Source organism: Tiliqua scincoides, chromosome 1, assembly GCF_035046505.1.
Source record: "Tiliqua scincoides isolate rTilSci1 chromosome 1, rTilSci1.hap2, whole genome shotgun sequence".
NCBI lineage: Eukaryota > Metazoa > Chordata > Lepidosauria > Squamata > Scincidae > Tiliqua > Tiliqua scincoides.
In genome coordinates this window covers 171,997,205-172,019,656 of record NC_089821.1, presented here as the reverse complement: position 1 = coordinate 172,019,656, position 22,452 = coordinate 171,997,205, and the positions used below count along the sequence as shown (strand labels likewise).

Sequence of the window (22,452 nt, the reverse complement as noted above, 5' to 3'; positions counted from 1 at the left end):
CATTCAATGGAGTGCCAGGACTGTCTGCTCTTTCCTCCTGTGATTGTGGGGCAGGGCAAGTATGCCCTGCTCCCATAAGGGCAGTGCAGTGGTAGCATTCTCCTGAGCAGAGAAGCAGCAGCGGACCTCCCATAGGCAAAAACCCCAGGCGCCGGCCACCGTGGAAGCCTCTCTGCTATTATATTCTTTGAATTTTTTTTGAAGCTAGTGATCTTAACAAAGCAACATAACTCTGGTGGCTCATCAACACTGAATTTTGGTTTTAAAATATTTGTAGAGTACTTGAGCGTATGAGATGACAAATTTTAAGATTTGTTTTATTTGTTACAGCTCTTTCAGATGTTCCAAGGTTGTATATTTGTTAAACAAAAAAGGCAGAATCCTTTATTGCTTTTGAAGAAGTTTAGCGATGCTTGACACTTGACCAATGATTGGCTACATCTATATGAAACTACTTGTAGGTGTTGGTCCCTGAATTCCCTGCCAGTCAAGTGAAAGAGACAAATCAAGGACTGTTAGAGGAGTGCCAGAGGAAGATGACCTATGATGTGCCTTCTGTAGTGTGAGCCTCAGCCAATATAACATTTTTCTTACCTGAACCACATACAAGAAGGCAGTAGTTACACCAGGCTGGGTACTGGTCAAGGGATCACACTCAACACATCCAAAACCCTACATACAACACAGCACAAGTTGGTCAGGCCAATTCCTGAAGTCTCAGTACCAGAGGCAATGGTAGGGCCCAAATTGCCATCAGGGAGCAGGCAAGGAGCACCATGGGGACCCAGTGCAGAGCCATGTCCCAGCACCCCCAGCAACCTAATGACAGCACTGCTTGAAGGTGTCTGAACCTTCTTCTTGTGTTGCCTTGTGATGGGCAAAGTTGAGCTTCCTCTGTCCCTAACGGAGGTCACAATGGCATTATAACTGTTTAAGGGAAGCAAAGGAAGGAAAGAGCAATAAAACAGCCCAGCTTAGGCTGATCTGCCAGTGTCCAATCTGAACCTCCCTTGGAGTTGCATGGCTTGCTTTCTTCGCTGTGTCCATGTCACAGATTTGACTGCTTAGCCCAGCGGGTGATCCAGACACTGTTCTGTAGCAAAGGGATCTTTAGAAGAGTTGTGCAGGGACCAGAACTGAATTAAGTTAAAAGCACGTTATTTGCCAATAACAGGGTAATTACAGATGTTACAATAATCATAGTTCCCTATTCATCCTCACACATGAATTCTCAGATGCCAGTCTAATTGGTTGCAGATATTTGAGAAATTGAAGTTTTGGCAGTTGATATGCTACCTCTCCATCCAAGCGAAGTCTGCCCCTAATGATCCAATCCTATCTGGCTATGGCACGAGGGATGCAGGGCTGCTGACTCAGAGTCCATTGTATCCTACGTGTCATCCCAGAGAAGAGGCTGAGTGAGAGGAGTGGAAAGAAGAAATACTTAGTGTCATGCTGGCTGCCGCATGGTCCCTGACAGGAACCCTCAGATTTACACCAGATGTTGCTGGCGTAGTTCTGAGGACCCAGCTGGAGGTTTGGGATTCAGTGGCCACTGGCTCCACCTCACCCTGCCCTCACCCCACCCCAATCCTTGCACCTTTCCCACTCCACCAGTGACTGGTCTGAGCCATGCTGCTGGCAGCATATGGCTTTATGGCTGCTGCACTGGTAGCCATGCAGCAGTTGCTGGCAGAGGGGCTGCCATGACAATGGGGCCCTTGTTGCACTGGCATACCCGGTTGTATGCCAGAATTCGATGAGGATAGGATTGGGCCAGTAGTTCTCATATCATTGAGAGCTCATAGCCTGGGTACTTTTGTACTCACTGCTCTTTGCCCAGCTAATCAGCTACTGTCTACCCAAGACCCATTGCTGACATTTTGACCCATGATAGTCTGGTTGTTGGCAGCATCCTGCTTATCACCTGAAAGCCATGTTTGTGCAAGGAATCAATAATGCACATGACAAGCCAGGTGTTAGAAACTTCCTGCTTATCAGGCTATGTTGGTCTGATCAAAACCCACAATTACAACTTATTAACTGTTTCCTGATAAGTTCCTCTTTTCATGGCATGGCACTGTGTCATCAGCTTATCTATGGTCACTAGACCCCATGCCTCTCTCTTCAGGCCACCTCTAATTTCCATTAAGTTAAATGTACCTAAATCAGCACAAAGACTTATTTGAGTACAAAATGCTACATCATGTGGTTACGTCAATGGTAGCCATAAGAACATAAGAGCAGCCCCACTGGATCAGGCCATAGGCCCATCTAGTCCAGCTTCCTGTATCTCACAGCGGCCCACCAAATGCCCCGGGGAGCACACCAGATAACAATCAAGCCCAAGTTATGTAAGAATGCTGCATTAATGCTTATGTATATTGGTGCTGCCCCGGGTACCTTGGTACAGTTTCGCGTCTAGCCTACTGAGCGGGGAGCAGATAGCAGTGTGGCCTAAGACAGGCAATGTCTTAGTGTACCCCTTAATGTCCACTACAGCCAAGAGTTCAAAACTTCTCAGTGAAAATAAGGACACACCTGTGCATGAGGGTTAAGGGCAGAATCCGGGCTCGTAACAGTGAGGACTTAGGATCAGACTACATGTTAAGAAAATAGTTTGAGCCATCCATAGTTGTTTTAAAAATGAAAACATACATGGTTCCCCAATCCAGATCAGGACAGTTGCATGGGCAAGAGGGGTTTAACTTCTCCCTCTGCTAGGGTCCCAATCCAGATAAGCCCCCCTCCCCCCGTGTGATATTTAGCCCAGAAGCTCCTATTGGCAACAATGGAAGTCTTCTTTCATTGCAGTCCCAACAAAAACCGTTTCTTCCCAAGCTACCATGTGCCCTGGAAAGCTTTGAACATCTCATCCAAAATCTCAGTGGGCTTGAAGAAACAAACTAACTAATAACGAAAGCATTTTAATGTGCATTTTGCATGAGGCTTTGAGAAGGAAAGCTTACAAGAAGGAATCAGAATCTGCATGTAAAGGTGTTTTGCTATCGCCTTTGCCTCCATGAGAATTCATATTTGGATGATCATCTCAACTTTAACTTTAGACACTGTCATAAGGCCAAAGATATTAAGGACACACGTATGCCTTTAGGTAGTGCCTCTGTGTGCAGCACACAAGCTGCAGGTTGACCACCAGTGAGTTACATCAGGCAAGCCCTAGATCTCTGTTTCACAAACCCGTCCAATTGCAGGGCTGTAAAGATAACCACACATAAACAATCCAGGTGACAGCAATATGCAAAAGGCTAAACTTTTGTCTATCTTAGGCTTTATTGATGCTTAGTGATGGCTAGAGTCCAGAAGGTGGATACACTCGTTCCACCTTCAAGAAGCTCAAGGAGGAAACAGCAAACACACGAACACATCCTGGGTGATGGTCTGGGTCCCTCTGCTGTTAATGCTCTACCCCAGCTGTTGCCAGTTAGGACATCATGTTACTACCTGCTATTTCCATGAAGGAAATGTGCATCTTTCAAAGTGGCCCTCCTCTGCCCCCTACAGTCTCTATTCAAAACAGCACTGCTACCACATATGGATATCTCAGCATCTCTTGATTAGCCTAAATAAATTCACACAAGTGCAAACACAGAGGGACACATAGTATCTTTGAGGGCGCCTTTGAATCGAGTCACTAGATCCATTATTCAACAGCAGCACACACAATGGAGTTCCCTTCATTTCCATAACAATTATGCAAATAAGCTCACCTTTGTCGCAATCTGTGTAAAGTTTATGGAAATCATTCCCAGCTAAGTTGTAGGATGTCCTTGAAACCACAGATGTGTGAAGACAGTCATGTACTGGAGGAAGAAGGGCCACGTCCACTCTTAACCTCACTTGCTGGCTGGAAATTGCATAAGTCCTACATGTAATGAATACACAGGGGCATCTGTGTTGCTTACACAGCTGTCTAAATTCCCTACAACAGCTTGAGCAATAACTATGTATTCATTGTGCAACAAAGTAATGGTCTGGAGCAGCATTTAGTCATACAACTGTCCAAACCCATTCCTTAGACATACACTTTTTCTCTTCTTCACAAATATTCCCTCTTTGAAAGAGGCAAGGGAGTCTGCTCAGTTTGGTCCCTGGCTTGCTTCTCCCTGGCTGTCAGCAAAACAGTATTGTAAAGAGATTATTCATCAATAATTAAGCAATAAACAAAAGCATGTGGCAAAATTGTGGGAGATCAGGGCTCATTCTGCTCACAGTGCCATGGCTCTCAGTTTGGGATGGCAATTGCTCAGGTGGCCAGATGGCAGGGCACTGCTGCCGCTGCTGGAATACAGACAGCGATCTCCAAGGACATACCTAAGAGGAAATGCTCCAGAACTGTTTAGGTGGCTGATGGGATGGACACAGTTCTCTTTTGTTCCAGGAATGAATTTCTCAGGTTCTGAGGACTTCTCATTTATCTTATACTATGTCACTGGGGGCCTTCCTAAATCAAGAGAGGCTATTCATGCCTGCTGGAGCAGAAGACAAAGAAAAGATTATAATAGCAGCCTTATCTGAATGAGTGCAAACAAATACATCAAAAAGGGAGACCAGAAGGTTCCTCCAGTTTCTGAGGGCTCCCAGCTAAAGCCTTTTGCTGTTGCCTGAAGCCTTCTTCTTTCTTTCCCACAAACATTCCTCTTTCTCCTTGGCACCCCAAAACTTTCCTTTTCCTGAGTTCCTCTGGGATGCCCATCTAATCTTGCTACATCCCTTCTTTTCCCACCCCCATGTTTTCCCTCTTTTTGCTCTGCCCCTTCTAAGGAATTCCTTTCTCCTCCACTTTCCTCCTTGTAACCATTTTGGTTGGTTGGCAACCTTCAGTCTGGAAAGACTCTGGTATAAGCCTACAGCACCTGGTATTCCCAAGCGGTCTCCCATCCAAGTACTAACCAGGCCTGATCCTGCTTAGCTTCCGAGATCAGACAAGATCAGGCATGTGCAGGGTAACAGTTGTAACCATTTTACCCAGGGCTTCATTGTGTGTGATGGTTAGCTGTAGATTGTGAACCATTATTCTAGCCTCTGTCTACATAAGTGCATGTAAGCTAATTCAATTGGACCCAATTTAACCCCCACCCTTTTTTTTTTTTTTTTTAATTTTGAGCACCTTGGTAATTTTTCTGTACTTTCACCCTTGTTTCCTATATAACAAATTATACAGTTGCACCATTGACCATTTCACTGGTTCCCTGCACACAATTGTTTTATTTCCAGGTGCACGCATTACATATGTTTTAAAAAAAAACACTGCCAGTAACACCTGTGAAACTCACAGCTCTTACTAGGTGTGCATCCACTTGTATCTATATTTATCTGTTATCTAACCACCAAAACCCACAATTAAGAGGGGATGAAAATGCAGATAAGAAGCAGCCCAGGGACAATGAAGGACAACAAGGGACACAACTAAATTTATGGAACCACAATAGAGGATTGCTGTGACCTGGACGTATCTTGTATATCATTAAGAGCCCAATACTATCCTCCACCCATCCCCTGCTGACGCAGCTGTGCTGAAAAGGAGCATGCTATATCAGGCAGGGGAGGGGTGGGTGAGGAGCCTTTGAAGAGGAAAGGACATATAGATCCCCTTACCCCTCTGTAAGCCTCCTAGTCAGCAATGAGTCTCCTTGGACCTGTGCTGGCGCAAGTCTGAGGAGAGAAAGGGGTAGGGAGTCTGCAAAATGATGGGACACCATCACTGCCAGATCCACCACCCCCTGCAGCCTTCCCAACCCCATTTCTCTCCTTGCCCAGTTTTACCCTTTCCCCGCCTGGTTTGTCCCCCTCCTCGTCCCCATCATTGCCTTACCTGTTCCAGTGGCTGCAGTAGGATCCAGTGACAGAAGGGGAACACTGCAGCTTCTTACGGCAGCTCTCCCAAAATGGACACTAACAGAGTGCTCCATGCGTCATTGGTGGCCACTTTGTGACAGAGTAACTCAGTTCTGATGTTGCAAAGTGCTCCAGCCAGTAGCCCAAACCAGAACAGAAATAGGCTGTAATTCAGTGTGATGAAGTCTAATGAAGACAATACCTCTCTAAAAAAAAATCAGTCAGTACCATGTCACACCCCTTATATTCTTGCAAAATGTACTATAGGGATTCAAATCTTTGTTAGCTGACAGCACTGTGGACCCTTTCTAACACTGAAGAAAATAAACTGTCAGGAATGAAAAGGAAAAGGGCACATATAAGTAAACTTTAACTTAGCCTAATCAAATGGAAAACAAATCTCCACAGAAATAACATGACTGTCTGGTTAGTCTCTCCGATCTTTCATGGGATGGGAAGGTCCTTAAAACTTAAAAGCACTTTACTGTGGGTCTCCCAGATCTCCTTCCCAACACTCTATTTCAGTGGTTCTCAAACTGTGGGTCTGTGACCCACAAGTGGGTTATGACCCAGTTGTGAAAATGACAGGGCAGATTTGGCTATGTACATCAAGGGTTAAACAACCTTCCACTTGGGGGGAGCACTGCTGCCCCATCACCATTACAACCACACAGGCTTGAACGGCTTGTAAAATGAAACATTTTTATAGATGCTAAAAAGTTTGAGAACCACTGCTGTATTTCCTTTCTGCCCAAGTGTTTGGGAGTTGAAGAGAAGTATTTAACACAGCAAAAGACAACAACTTTTTGCTTTCCAGCAGATCTGTGACATTACATAAAAAGAAGGTAGAGAACATTGTCAGAAATAGCAGAAGGGAGGTTTGTTCAGTGAGGTTCAGTCATGGAGGTTTCATTAAACATCATGGAAAATAAATTCAGAAGGAATGCCTGTTCTTTTCTATTTTTTCCCCACAATGGAAGACGTACACACAAGGTGGTACTGAAAAGTTCAGAGACCCCAGTTTATTATTCCTTTTCTTCTATAACATGAAAGAGGAACAGACATAAAGGCCAGGAAAGGAAGACCTACAGGCAGAGGATTGTGCCAGGGTCAAGAAAGCTAGACAAGACTTAGCCCTCCTGATCTTGCTGAATTTGTCACAAAGCAGAAATCAAACCTGCATAGCCAAAAGACAAATACATTCACGCACCAAAATACTAGAATAATCACAGCTGATTTTCCAATAATACTTACACAAGATCATTTTGAGATAATGGATATGTCCACTGAGTCAATTTGACCCTCACATGATCCCAACCAAATGCTGACCTTTTTTTTTTTAAAAATCTGTCTTTATTATTTATTTACAGTGGAAAAAATGCTCCTGCCCACAGGAGCTTACAGCTTGACTTTGACATTGGGTAGGAAAGGAAAAGAATATAGGAAACCAAGGGTAATGTGAGATGACTGTGAATGAACACAGTCACAGCTTACATTTCAGATGCGGATGTGGAATTAGGAAACAATCCTATGCACAGATAAGGCCACTGAACACAATGGGATTTACTTCTGAGGAAATATACCTGGGCTTCAGTTGTAGGCCATCTGCTTTTTCTCAGGAAATGCTGGTTTGAAAGAGGGCATTGAAAAGTAAGAGAGAATTGACACCATAGGGGCAGCAGAAGAGAGGGAGAAGATACTGGCAGAGAGTTGTGCCAGTAGAGAAATCAGGGTCATTGGCAGAGATATAATGGGAAATAAAGACAGAGATATAGGGTAAGGCATATCTTGAGCACTTTATAGAAAAGGGTAATTACTGGTACTGGATGGCAACCTTCAGTCTTGTAAGACTATGGTATAAGCCTACAGCACCCGGTATTCCCAGGCGGTCTCCCATCCAAGTACTAACCAGGCCTGACCCTGCTTAGCTTCCGAGACCAGATCGGGCATGTGCAGGGTAACAGTTGCTGCAGAAAAGGCTAATTGGTTTATGCTGAATGAGGAAGGAAATGGGTAGCCAGCGTATGCATTTCAATAGGGTAATAGTGCATATGGAAGAAGCATGAACAAGAAACGTGCAACAGAGCAACTTCAGCAGCAGAATTCTGGAGAGAGGTGGGAAGATTGTGATGCAATGAGGAAAGGCTTCTGCCTGTTAGTGCAGACAGAACCTGAATCTCAGGATTAAGCAGAAGAGATACTTCCACAAAGAGAAGGAGCCCTGCTGACACAGGAAACTGTGTTATGTTGTGCCTTCTTTTCTCTGGGATTCCTTCCTTGATCTCTGAACCAGACACACAGAGGTTCCTACACAGAAAAGCTCACATGAAGGATCTAGAACAGTGCTTCCCAAACTGTAGGTCGGGACCCACTTGTGAGTTGTGACTTGGTTTTTGGTGGGTTTTTGGTGATGGAAAGATCAGATAATTAATTGCCTAAAGCTATTCAAAAATTAGATAGCTGCTAACTGCCCTTCGAGGTACTGAGCTCCTGCAGTCTGCAAGAATGTGTAAACAGAGGGAGATAAATGTTTGAGGATCTTTTTTTCTAGTTATTATTACTTATAAATAAATAAAACATTTCTTTATAAATCTTTTTTTTTTTTAAAGTCTGGTGAAACTAGGTGGGTCCCGATAGAGTGTCATTTTAAAAAGTGAGCCCTGGTGCTAAAAAGTTTGGGAACCACTGATCTGGAATCTAGAATACAACATGCCACTCCAGCGAAAAGGACTGGAACAACATCAAAAATGGTTTAAGTTAAGGCCAAATCAAAGGAAAATTTTTAACGCAATACATCACAGGATGTGTTATAAACCCCCATCCTTATATCTTCATCTTAATCATCTCTCTCAGGGAATTTACACTGGGCCAAACTGCAGAAATTCATATAGAAACGAACAGTGCCAACACCAGCTTGCTTAGGGCTCTGGGGCAAAGGCTTGTACTGTTCTCCCCTCCTCACCCCCTGATGGCACACTGGGAGCTCCCACTGCCACTAGTAATGAGGGTTCATGGCTTGCCCTCACCAGGTGAGCCCCATGATGGGCCTGGACCATTGACTGGTCCCTGACGCCACCCTGGAAACTATGAGAGGAACCCTTTTGGAAACAATTATATTTGCCTAAAAAAGGCAAATCCCACAGATGACAAGCTGCACCTGCTGCAATTCCCTCTTCTATACACTTGTTAAAGGTCCAGCATCCCTAAAGTTGAAAGTTTGAGCACCCCTGCTGTAGTGGTTGCTGTTCTTAATTGTTGCTTTTAATAGATAGAAAAGGACCTGTATTAAACAGCATGCATGCATGCATGCAAGGACAGAGAGAGCTTTTTAAACTCCCAGCACCATTTCATCGCTTCAACTACATTGATAAAGTCTTCTCCTCCTACCCCTGGTAATATTGCAAATCTATTCTTGTTGTTATGTTTCTTTAACAAACTATTTACATCATTCCTAAGCATCCTTCTCCTAGGTTTGGCACTGAAATTTCAAAAAAGTGAAGGAGGAAAAGAATTTCTGTCTTCCTCCCAAACTGATACAGCTGAGAATTTTCAAGAGACTTAAGGCAAGTGTACAGCCTGACTAAGCATGGGCACTTCCTACTCTTCCAAAGATGGACCTGAAGAAATGGAAAAAAATTGCAGCCACTTGAAGCAGTAATGCACTTCCTGTAGGAGACTTCCTAGGGAGCTTTGCCAGTCACTTCTCATATTTCAAAAACTGGTCAAAACTTCTTCCTTGTCACAAGGTTTAAATGATTTTTTTGTTTTTTCTTTTGGCTACCTGCTATATGCTAATTAGGGCTTTGATTCATTATTTTACAAATATTGTGCTTGGGTTTAATTCCTTTTCATTGTACTATTCATTTTGTGTACGTTGCCCTGGAGACCAATGCGGGCCAAAAAAAAAATGACAGAAACACATGAAGAAAAATAGCTATTTCTCAAACAGTTGAATGTACTGCAGCCTGCAGGGATTTAAGTTGAACAAGTCCAAGAGCAGCACAATTAGGTCATGGTGGGGCCAAAGCATTTAAATGAATACATGTATGGGACCTGTACATAATGACCATACTGTTCCAGGCGCTGGAAGGTAGCTTTCCATCCCACAGTTAGGAACAGCCTGCTCCCCAGCACCCTAACACACCTGGATGGTTGGCAACCTTCAGTCTCGAAAGACTCTGGTATAAGCCTACAGCACCCGGTATTCCCAGGCGGTCTCCCATCCAAGTACTAACCAGGCCTGACCCTGCTTAGCTTCCAAGATCAGACGGGATTGGGCATGTGCAGGGTAACACACCTAACAGTTTATCATTCCAGCCACTTTGTGAGAGAAGTGGTAGAAAGGCAGAGGGCCAGAATTTCACCCATGGCATCCTAGTGTCATGGGACAACAGGGAACAGTGTTCTGCCGAAACAGACCACTGCTCCATCTAGCTCACTATTGTCTGGCAGTAGATCTCCCAGGTTTTTTTTTCACACATGGGTCTTTCCCAGACATACCTGAAGATATGAATGACTGAACCAGGGGGCTTTCTAAGTGCGAAGCATGCTGAAGCCATCAAGAACTGGGAAATCAGATTACAGAACCATCCAAGTCCAGCATGCTCTGTCAATGAATATTTTTTGCCATTGCCCCCTTAAGCTCACTCTACCTTCAGAATAGCTCATTTGCTGGTCCTTGCAAAAAATGAACTGCAATAATAGTGGTTTACCAGCTTGCTAACACTTCACTCACATGGGCAATATGTGTTTTAGGGCAGAGAGGTCTTGATTCATTTAGCTTCTGCATCATTTCCAGGTAGCATGAACCCACACCGATATGCAATTGTTAGCCATCAGCAATCACTCTAGCCTTTCCTCAGGCCACTTATCTCAGGACCATTATTTTACAGAAATATATTTCTCATTCCTGTGCTCACATGGAGCCTGGTCTCAAGCTCAGCAGCAGAAAAATAACTAAGAGACTGTCCACCGCCCAAGGTCAGAGGAGAAAAAAAGTGGTGTCAAGAGACATACATAGTTGTTACACAAACAAGACAACTTACCAGGCACTTCAGGCAGACAGTAATTTCAGCTGAACTTGAAAGGAATCTAACAAGAACTGTGCTCTTCTGATCCATCTGAAAGAGCAACTACTAAGTCAGTTCTTGGAGGAGGCACAAATCATCTTAATCTGCCCACAACACAAAGTCTATCTTTTTTTCAGAATTCATAGTCCTTGTTCATGTTATGGATTATCTGGTTTTTAACAGCCTGCTCACCCTTAGTATGCAAAATTGAATATTATTCAGAACAATCCTGAATAAAATGCAATTCATCAACAGAGTCTACTAGTATGCACGGCAGCCCAGCAGGGGCTTGGTAAATCTCCTCATTTTGCTACCTGCTTGGGGCAGCAATCCTATCCACACATACCTGAGAGTAAACTCCATTGACTAAAATAGGGTTTACCTCTGAGTAGACATGTATAGATTGGGCCCTGGAACTATCAAAACAAATAGACTGGCCAAGACCCTGGCATGGCAGGTCATGGTTAGTGGGTTGTATTTAATTTGGTAGGTCACAAGTTGGGTAGACCTGATAGAACAGTGAAACAAACTTTCCCCTTTCCACAGAATCAGTAGATCCGTTCAGGCAATCATCTAAGCCAGGGGTGTCCAAAGTTTTTAGCAGGAGGGCCACATCATCTCTCTGACACTGTGTCGGGGGCCTGGGGGGGGAAAAGAATTAATTTACATGCGTTTACATAAACGAATATATTAAAGATGAACTTATATGAATGAATGAAGGTCTTGCAATAGCTCAAAGCCTATAAAAGGCCTTGCACAAAGCAAGGCTGGCCTTTCCTTTGCTGCTGCTACTGCATCACAGATGTGAAACAACAAGCAGTGGAGGGGAGCCCTCATCCCACAGCTCACGCGAGATGTCAAACAGTTGCCCTCATGCTGAGAGCAGTTGCATCGGGCCAGTGTGGGCTCCAACAAATCTCCGGAGGGCCAGAGACTCATTGGAGACTGGGGACTCCCTGAGGGCCACATTGAGAGGCCTCGAGGGCCACAAGTGGCCCCAGGACCGGGGTTTGGGCACCCCTGATCTAAGCCAGTCCAATCACAGTCTGGTACTTGAACACACAAATCCTGCCCCTCCTCTCAACATGCCATTCCCCTTCTCATAATCATGTAGGGAGAAGGTTCATCCAAATCATTTTCAAAACACTTTGAGGAGGCCGTTCAGACTCACCACCATGCAATTATGAGGACAATAGTCCTCATAATTGGGACAGAAAAACAGGTGCGCACTCACCTGGTGGGACAGAAAACAGGTGCACGCTCGCTTCCCAAATTGTGTACGGGCAAGGGTGGCTTGAAATACGTATATATAACATTATCCACTCTTCACAACGGTCATTTTCCCCATTCATTGAGGGTACACTGTCAACTCAAGTGATTGTATTGTATTGTGTCATTATGAGTTTCAAGGAAGTTTAAGGCAATGAAATTGGCCTTTAAGTGACTATTTAGATTGCAGGATATTTGCCTGAGATCACAGCTTTACCCATGTATTGGCAACCTTCATTCTCGAAAGACTATGGTATCGCGCTCTGAAAGGTGGTTCTGGCACAGCGTCTAGTGTGGCTGAAAAGGCCAATCCATGACATGCTGTCATATGTGAAAAGTGCTTGAACTGCAGGTGCATGACTAAAAGGTTTTGCCAGTCAAATATTCCCAGTGACGGGCACTGTAATAGTCCTATTGCCCCCACAGCAAGAATCGTGCAGTGTAGTCTTTCAAAAGAGACTGGGAGGGGGGGCTAGCACCAACTGCCAGTTCCTGACTTCAGTTTGAGGTGGTGAAGACTTGGTGCGATGATAGCGTGACTTTTCTCGTCAAGGTCATCAAGGTTCCTTTTCTTAGTGCCATTGGGGATTCTGTACTGAAAAAAGACACTCAGGTTCCAATCCTATGCACACTTTCCTGAAAATAAACCCCATTGAACACAATGGGACTTACTTTTGAGTAGACATGCATAGAATTGTGCTGACAGCAAGCAGGAACTTACATGTCAACAGTTCTTAGAGGCTTACCCAACACAGACAGAAATAAAATCCTATGTAATTATCCTTTTAGAATACTTTGTCAGCCCTTGAAAACTGTATTTTATGGATGGAACCTACAAATAAGGGCCAACCTTATCATGAAGCAATCGTTTCAAGGCAGGAAGCCTCAGGTTATGGTTTTCCTAATGGTTTTTTCCTACTGTTTTTTCAATTTGATTTGATTTTGCTATTGCTTTATGATTATTGTTATGATTTACAGTAAGTGACTGTGAGTCCCCTTACAGGAGTTTTTTTTTTTTTTTTAATGAATCAGACTAAAATTCCAAAGGGGCTCAAATTCCCTGCCTCAACCTGCTTTTCACTCTCTGGTACAGAGAACCAATCCCAGCCCTTAAGTTTATTTTTCAAATTCTTATACTGCCCTTCCTCCAAAGAGCTCAAGGTGGTGTACACAGTTCCTTCCCTCCTTCTTGTCCTCACAACAACCCTGTGAGGTAGGTGAAGCTGAGAGATAATGACTGTCCCAAGGTCACCCAGGAAGCTTTATGGCTGAGAGAAGATTTGAACCTGGACCAGCTGATTGAGAAGATATTGCTGTTAGAATCCATTCTGAACTCAGAAGCCGATGCCCCACCTGATTCCTCTTTATGGGTACTGGTGGGAAGGCTCCACCTGCCTAAGAGCCCAGTCCTGTCCAACTTTCCAGCATCGATGCAGGCACAAATGGTTAAATGGCTGGCAACCTTCAGTCTCGAAAGACTACGGTATAAGCCTACAGCACCCGGTATTCCCAGGCGGTCTCCCATCCAAGTACTAACCAGGCCTGACCCTGCTTAGCTTCCGAGATCAGACAAGATCAGGCATGTGCAGGCACAAAGCAGCTTCGATGTAAGGGAACAAATATTCCTTTACTTTGAGGTGGCATCCATAACTGCCCCAGCACCACAAGATGCAGTGCACACCCCATTGGCATGGCTAAACTGGGGTTGGAAAATTGGATAGGATTGGGCCCTTAGTTCTTCTGCAATAGGGGAGTTACAAATATTCCAGATATTTGTTAGTTATTTAAATACATTTAATGTATATTATCCTCCCACCCCATGACCTTAGCACTGAGGTATTCAATCTGTGCGTCCCGACTCCCTAGTGAGGCATGGCTAGCCTCTAGGGGCGTTGCTAGGCATCTCAGGGAGAGAGGTGGTCCAGCTGCTCTGCTCAGCTGCAGGTGCTGCCTCCTGATTTGCTGCTTTTCCATGGCTGAGAACAAGGTGGGGAGGGCAGCATGAGGAGGAGAGGGTGTGGGAAACATGGTGAGGAGAGGTGGGAGAGAAGGCTGGCTGGGCAGCAGCAGTGGATGTGCTGCATCTCATCAGCACAGGGTGTGCTCCAGGCAGGCTTCAAACTGGGAGGGAAGCCTGACCTAGAGAGAGCAGCGCTTGGGAAAGAGGGAGCCCAGTCTGCTCTTGGGGGGGGGGGGCAAATGCCCCAGCCTGCATCCCTCTGTCTTGCCTGGGGGGAATAGGGGTGGCATCTGCATGTTGGGGTGTATGTGTGTGAGCAGCCCCCATCTACTTCCGTGGTGAGCTGTAATCTTGCACTGTGTGGCTGCAATCCTAGCCACACTTTCCTGGGAGTAAGCCCATTGACTCAAATGGGACTTACTTCTTAGTAGACGTACATAGGCTTGGGGTCTGCGTCAGGTTAACCAAGGATCCTCACCTTTCTCTTTTTCCTCCCCCTTCAAAAAAGAAAAAAAGCCACTCTTGATGGCTTTGTCTCAAAAAATTGATTAAAAAAATAAAAACACCCATTCCTTTTCAGCCACCCCCCCCCCTTTTCTTCCTGCCTCGTTTTGAGGGGGGCAGGTTACTTCCCATGTTAGCTGCTATTATAAGACAAAAGGCACAATCCTAGCTAGGTCTATTCAGAAGTAAGTCCTATTGTGTTCAATGGGACTTACTCCGAGGAAAGTGAGGTTAGGATTGCAGCCAAACAGTCTCTGGGTGTCAGTTTCCAATTAGCAGATGCACACAAAACAAAGTCTTCTCCTCCCCCAGCAAATTCATCACTTCTCCCCCCTCCCTTTCCAAAACCCTCCAGGTGTGCTGCTAATAAACTCAGGGCACAATCCTAACCAGGTCTATTCAGAAGTAAGTCCTATTTTGTTCAATGGGGCTTACTCAGGTAAGTGTGGTTAGGATTGCAGCCTCAGAGCTGGCAGCTGTTTTCTTGTTTCTAGTGTATAATTACAACACCTTCCTCCCCATTTTGGGGGTAACTGAGGTGAGGTGATGTAATGGGAGCTGTGGCCAATGGCCACAAGGATCAGGGAAGCCGCAGGCAGAACCACTGCCTTAGCAGGAAATTCCATATGATGTTCCAGCTATGTAACATATTGTATCCATCTGGAAAGTGAGGATAAAATGGTGGTTTTCTGTAACAATCTTCCATATTATGCATTATTCTTGAAATAGCAATCTGTCGCCAAAAGAAATTAGTAGTGTTCACTGTTATGAATTTCTTGAGAGTCTTTAACACGAAGCTACAATTATTGCAGGTGGTTAGGCCAGAATAATACAGGCTTTATAAAAGTCCCATTGCAACATGCCCATGGATAATTCAGCATTAATAGTAGGTATAGTACAACTGCACTCACTGGCCAAAGATGTTCCCTTTTGACCCTCTATTCTGCAGCAACATCTGTTCTCCTTTGACTCATGATAAAATAATGCAACATCAGACCTCTGCTTGGGCTGCTGCACTCAAAACAGAGTTTGAACTTTTCCTTCCCAAGGGGAAAAAAAAAACACACTACAGTCTTAAAGTGCACAGAGCACATAAGCCAGAATTAATTGAGCACATAACAATTCCTGAGCCATAAGGTTAAGCATCAAACATACAATGATAAACAAATCTGAGACAGCGCACACAATATCCTGTTCAACGTTTCCTTGGAATGAAAGAATGCCAGGAAGTGAAGTGTAGCAAATAATGCAATATGCTACATGAAATGGTTGTGGGTGCGTTAATTTGATAAAGTGCACAGGCAAACAGAAGGCCTCCCTTTCCAGCAAGCGGCATAGCTAGTACAGAATTAATACATAAAACAGAGTTAACACATAAAACTGGGAACACTTGAATTTGCACAAGGAATGGTTCAATTATAGTGATAAGCAACATTAAAATAATCATTATTCTGCACAGAGGTAGCCGTGTCTGTTCTGAAATTTGGAGCACTGGTTTTACAAAAACACTTTAGGTTGTGATTGTTGGCACACCTACCTAGGAGTAAGCCGCATTGAACATAGTGAGACGTACTTCCAAGTAAATATGTATAGGATTGCTCTGTTAAGCCTTTTGCCCTGACTTTGGATCGTCTCCCCGAGAGAGTCTCCTAACACACAGCACACCTAATGTATCCAGCGAATGACATCACCAACCCATTCCAAAAGCATAGCTGTGTTGCACCAAACACAAACAGGAATCTGGTAGCACCATAAACACCAGGTTTATCGTGGCATTCACTTTTGTGGAGATGTATGGTGTTAGCTAGGGTTACCAGATACAAAAGGGGATTATACCTTTAACCATTGTATAGAAGATGCCTATACCTTTAACCTTTAAGGTGCTTATACCTTTCCCCATTGTACAGAAGAGGGAATTTGGGGAGATGCAGCTTTTTAAAACCTTCTATGTTGAGCTGCACCTGCCCAGATTCCCTCTTCTATACAATGGTGGAAGGTACAGGCACTCTGCCCGCCCCCTTTGTATCTGGTAACCCTAGTGTTAGCCTCATTTGACTCACTGCCACTATGAATGGCAGGTTTGTCCAACACTACAAAAAATGAGGCATTGTCACTTGGACTAAATAAATATGTTAAGTTCAGGGGCAAAATGATAAAGCAAAACCACTCGAAAAGCATAAACTGTCATTTGGATTAAAAAATACTGATCCCCTCCCCTGTAAGAATTCATACCACTTTTTCCATGATTCAATCCTATCTACTGGTTTTGGTGGATTTACACAGGGCAACATGCAGCAGTTGCTAGGCAACAGTAGGACAAGCTCCCCAGCTCCTTCCAGGTTGAATAAACAGCTGGCAGTGAATGACAGCAATTGGGAGGGGAAAATGCTCTGGCAGCTGGCAACACAGTGTTCCCTGCATTGTACCAATCTCCCATTTGCCCAGTGGCAAGTTGTCTTTCAGACTCAATGATTAACCAGCCATGGACAGTTGGCCTGTAAAATACAGCTCAGTGGAACATGGGCCATAAAAGCAGCTGCAGCAGGTTGATCAGAGGAAAGTTCTCTGCTCTCTGCTCAACCAAGATCAGCTTTGTGACTTCAATTCAAGCATGTTCTTACACAACAAGGACATTCCTGCTCAGGCAAAGGACCCCTTGATTCTCACTGATCTCCCCTCCTGCTGCAGACCCCATGCCCCATCCCATGGCATTCCAGAGGATTCCCTAGTCCACAAGAGCAGGGGCTTTTTTAGCACAGGGGGCTGCTATGGGGAGGAAAGAGTGGGAAAGTCTTGCTGCACAAGTGGTGTTCCACTTACATAACTTATGACACAATGCTTGTTCTACACTGGCAGAGCACATGCGGCACTGGCATAGGTTGTCACAAAAGCACCATAAAGTGTTTTGTGACAGTGTAGGAGTTTCTGGTGCAGGCAGGAAGGGCTGCATCTGCCTGCCAACATCAGTGCCGGAGCAGGTACGGCCCATGCTGAGCAGTGGAGTGGGGGAAGGGCGAGGGAGGGTGGTGGCATTAGCGAATGGGGCTCAGGAGCAGGGTAGGATCAGCAGTGCTGTTGCCAGATGATATTCCCAGGTGATATTCCTTCCAGGGCAAGATTCAGTTGGGGCTTTCTCCAGGGCAAGGGGACAAATGTCTGCTTACCTCAAGGAGACCTCCAGGTTGCTTAATTCCCCCACAGGATGCAGTGCCATAGGATTGGACTGCCCGAATCCAAGTCTATGTATCAATAAAATTGGTTCAAGATGGATATAATCTGAATTACAAAGTAAATTTAAATAGACTGTGGCATAGCTAACATCTTGTTTATCTGCTGCTTGAGTTGGTCTTCACTGTAGCCTACTGAAAACATACAAGCCAGCATTTCACATTGCAGATTTTTCATTATAGACTCAGCAAAAATGCAGAAGACTGATCATAAAAGGAACATGCATTCAGTAAAGATGACATAGGGTGCATTCCTAACCTCTTATGTCAGTGCTTTCCAGCACTGGCATAGCAGTGCCAATGGACCATGTGCTGCATCCTGCAGTTGTGTGTCACTCAGGGAGGCCTCCTCAAAGTAAGAGATGTTTGTTCCCTTACCTTGGAGCTGCATCGTCCTTATTTCAGTGCTGGGAAGCACTGACATAAGGGGTTAGGATTGCGTCCATAGTCTCTTCTTTCTCAGCTAGAGAAAAACACTCGGAAACTATAAGTGCTTTTCTACCTCTTGCTTACTTAGTCTTGGTCCTCTAACTAAAAGTGAAGAATTCACTGTTCAACTTTTGACCTGTAAGTATCACAATATATTACTCTGCTTACGGTTCAAAACATGTTCATAAAAAAGGCCATAAATATTAGAAGGAAATGTATACCAGTAAAGAAAATGAACTGCGGGAAGATTATCACCTTTTTGCCTTTTATCCCCTGAAGCAGTGAAAGGACAGGCACAATAATATTGCCCTTGAATCTAATATTCAACAAGGCATAAGAATGAATTCAATGTTGACAGCATTGCTTAGAACCAATGTAGTGTAAGGCACAGAGTGTTGAACTTTGAGCACAGAATCCCATATTCATATTCTCCTTCACTTATTTTGGACCGATCTCTCTCTCTCAACCTAATCTATCTCACAGGGTTGTTGTAAGGATATAAGTGGGAGGCGCCAAGAAGGCTCTCCTAAGTTCCTTGGAGAAAGGGCAGAGTAAAAATGTAGTAAAAAATAATACATTTAGGTTCTGATTGCATAATTGAGGTCTTGCCTTTTTCAGAATTTATATGGAAGAAGTTTATACATGTATATCTTGTATGCGTGTCTGTGCTCTCATGCCTTTTCCTGCCTTCAGGCCTGGAGGTCAGCACTGCAGGGACAGCAGAAACAAGTCATAGCTCTCCTCCAACGTGTTCATCTGAACTTCTGAATATCCATTACCTCTAGGAGGTACAAGTAAGATAAGGGATATTTTCAGAACCTTTCCACAACTCCATAGAACAGTGATTTTCAACCTTTTTCATCTCATGGCACACTGAGAAGGTGCTAAAATTGCCAAGGTTCACCACCAGTTTTTGGACAATTGACAAGGCACACCACACTGTGCACTGGTCAGGGGCTGACATCCCTACTAATATATGACCCTCCCTAAACTCCTGCGGCACACCTGCAGATTATTTCCAGCACACCAATGTACCACGGTACAGTGATTGAAAATCACTATAGCACATGAGTAGAAGAATATGATGGCTGCGCTAAATGGAAACATGAAATTAGAACAGTAATTTAGACAGAAATTGTTTAAAGTGATCTTTCAGATCATTATAGAATGGCTTCTATAGAATGGTCACATGAAGCAATTCCTGCAATTGAATTATTAATTGAATGACTGATTCATTGATTTCATAGATTTATGTCATCGCTTTCCATTGGAACACTCAAGGCGACTGATAAAATTACTGCTGCACAAAACACTTACAGCAAACATAAGAATCGCACTGTGGAAGAAGATGATTTTCCACAAAAACGTAGAAGGCTGGATTAGGCCATTCCCTTGGATCACTGTCAGTTAATGTCTTTTAGTAATCACGGATGATGGTGGCAAGTTAAGGGCTGGGTTTTGCCTCTCTCTCTCTCTCTCTCTCTCTCTCTCTCTCTCTCTGCTAACTTTTGGTGATACAAAATGGAGGACTGGCTTTCTTAGCCCTTCCATTATGTGTGGCAGTTTATGGTCTTCTGACCTGATGAGAGTTGAATGGAAACTGGAAGTGTGAACAGCATGACTGCTATACACTGATTTTGATACATGGCACTTTTCAGATCGAACAGCTTGCGATTTCACAAACAGCATAATGCAAAAAAAAAAAAAGCCAACTTAATAAACGCCAACAATTGGCCCAATTTTTCCTCTTAAAACACTGTAAATTCTATGATTCTCACAACATCACATACCAAGAAGAGTGAGTCCAGTTCTCAGAATCAAGGTTACAGAAGTTGTAAGTTCTCTCAAGCTGCTAATTCTCTATGTCGTCTGTCTCTTGCTCACCTGCCATTGCTTCCCCAGCTGTGAGAGAAAACTGATTAGACATGCTTCTCAGGAATATTGTGATAAATTAACTGGAGCCTGCAGTGAAGTGGCTCAGGGCTCCTTCAGCCAGGTCTCTTCTGACAGCCTGTGCTGACATCCAATGACAAGTTCACATATGGATTCCAGTAGTGCCCAACATCATGAAAGTTCAGAACCTCTTATAAAACACAAAGGTAACCTCAAAGGAAAGAATACTGAAGGTCACTTAACTATTAAAAATTAGTGCCGAATAATAAAGCGAACCTAACCATTACAAATGCCTGTGTTGTCTATCCAGATGTCCACCTGGTTTTTAAGCAGGATTGAAGAAGGTTTGCGCTAGATGTGGTGAAAACAGAAGGTACCTTTTTCATATGTGGTGGGACTATAAAGCTATGAAAAAGCTTTGACTAGAGCAGGGTTGTCCAGACTTTTTGGCAGGAGGGCCACATCATCTCTCTGACGCTGCATCAGGGGCTGGGAAAAAAGAATTAATTTACATTTCAAATTTGAATAAATTTACATAAATGAATATATTAGTGATGGAACTTTCATGAATGAATGAAGGTCTTGCAATAGTTCCAGGCCTATAAAAGGCCTTGCACAAAGGAAGATTGTCCTTTCCTTCTCTGCTGCTGCTTCACAGATGTGAAATAGCAAGCAGTGGAGGGAGCCCTTGGCCCATAGCTCATGCAAGAGGTCAAACAGTCACCCTCATGCTGACAGCAGTTGCATCGGGCCAGGAGCAGTCTCCCACCTTAGTTTGGTATATATTCTGTGTAATGATACCAGATGGGGGAAAAATGCCACCATCTAGATCTGTCCCCTGCTCCTTATTTATTGTTGGCAGCAAAGCTGTGGAATGCAGTGCACCCTCCTACTACCCTCCAGTGATTTAATAAGGTGTTGGATTTTCTCACTGCAGAGAATAAAGAAACACATATCAAAACCAGATGCTTTTCCTTACTTATCTGGGATCTTCTCATTTCTATGACAATTTGGTTAATTAATAGTTTTGATCCAATGTTTGTTAATATGAAGAATTTTGCTCTTTGTTTGGAATTGGTTTTATTTTGTACTTTGTCTCAGCTTTTGTTTCTATTCCATTGAAGCTGCATTGTCTTTCAAAATTTAAAAAAAATTAAAAATTAAAAAGAGAATTCTGCCTTTCTCTTTCATTACTTGGAAAGTTTTGATCAGTAGTTATAATACTACTAATAGTACTGAGCCCAGGTGGGGTAGCCTCTTTTCACAACTATCTTACAGCAAAAAAAAGCCTCTCAGCAAGGGAGAGAATCCTGATTTCACAGCAAAAACAAAAGCAGATTTTCCTCCTAGGGGAGAAGTATTTTGGGGGGAGAATAGTTCATATATCACAAAATGCCTTTTGACTGTGAAAAGTGACAAACTCCACAAAAATGTGCCTTGCCACTAATTATCATGTTGCCTGAGGATGGGATCTGAAACAGTCTTGAGCTATTTTGGTTCTGAGCAGCCACTCAACAAAGTCAAGAAAGGGGCTTGTTTAACAGATGCTCAAGCATTATCAACCCCATAAATGAGCTCAGTGTTCTTTCTCTGCTATTTGTGCCTTCCTACTTACTTACTACCCACAAGCAACCTTCCTTTATATAGAGTGATGAGGAACATGACAGGTATTATCAAGAAGAAGGAACGCAAACGGCAATTGAACCACTCCATCAAAGCCTAAAATGTTTTAGCTGAGTTTCAGTTGTAGCCCAAACAACAACAAAATGTGCCAAAGCTTGCAACTAGAGCAAGATACATTTACAAGATAAAACTCAGTCTCTTCCATGCTCAAGTACCCACTTGAAACAGATGAAGGGTGTATGTGATTATTGCTTGGAGCATGTAGCTGGTGAGAAGGTATTTCCAGAGCCTCAACCTGGGGCAGTAATTGAAAATGCTTGTCTCATTCATAGTCTCTTTTGAGACAGCCCAGATGTGATATGCCTTCCAACTCTGCCATTCAGAGCCAAGCCATTCTTCTCATTATCATCCTTAAACACCACCTGTCCTTGTTGAGAAATTGTCCTGGAACTAACAACCAAAAAAACATTGTGCTGCTGCTTCTTGTTTAAAGAGCAGATAAAGGCACTGCCCTTGAGCATGAGAAAATCCTAGCGGCATCGCACAACAAGAACATGATTACGATGACAGCATGCCAGTCTTCCTGTTACCCTCAACCAACTGGTACTTTATAGTGCTAAAC

At 43.8% G+C, this 22,452-nt stretch overlaps 4 pseudogenes; all 4 read right to left on the bottom strand.

Annotated features, from left to right (window-relative positions):
- Positions 1-4,862: 4,862 nt before the first annotated feature.
- LOC136637386 (5S ribosomal RNA) lies at positions 4,863-4,979 on the bottom strand (annotated as a pseudogene).
- Positions 4,980-7,716: 2,737 nt separating this feature from the next.
- LOC136637509 (5S ribosomal RNA) lies at positions 7,717-7,831 on the bottom strand (annotated as a pseudogene).
- Positions 7,832-10,042: 2,211 nt separating this feature from the next.
- Positions 10,043-10,161, bottom strand: LOC136637974 (5S ribosomal RNA; annotated as a pseudogene).
- Positions 10,162-13,682: 3,521 nt separating this feature from the next.
- On the bottom strand, positions 13,683-13,807 carry LOC136637956 (5S ribosomal RNA; annotated as a pseudogene).
- Between the last annotated feature and the right edge of the window lie 8,645 nt (positions 13,808-22,452).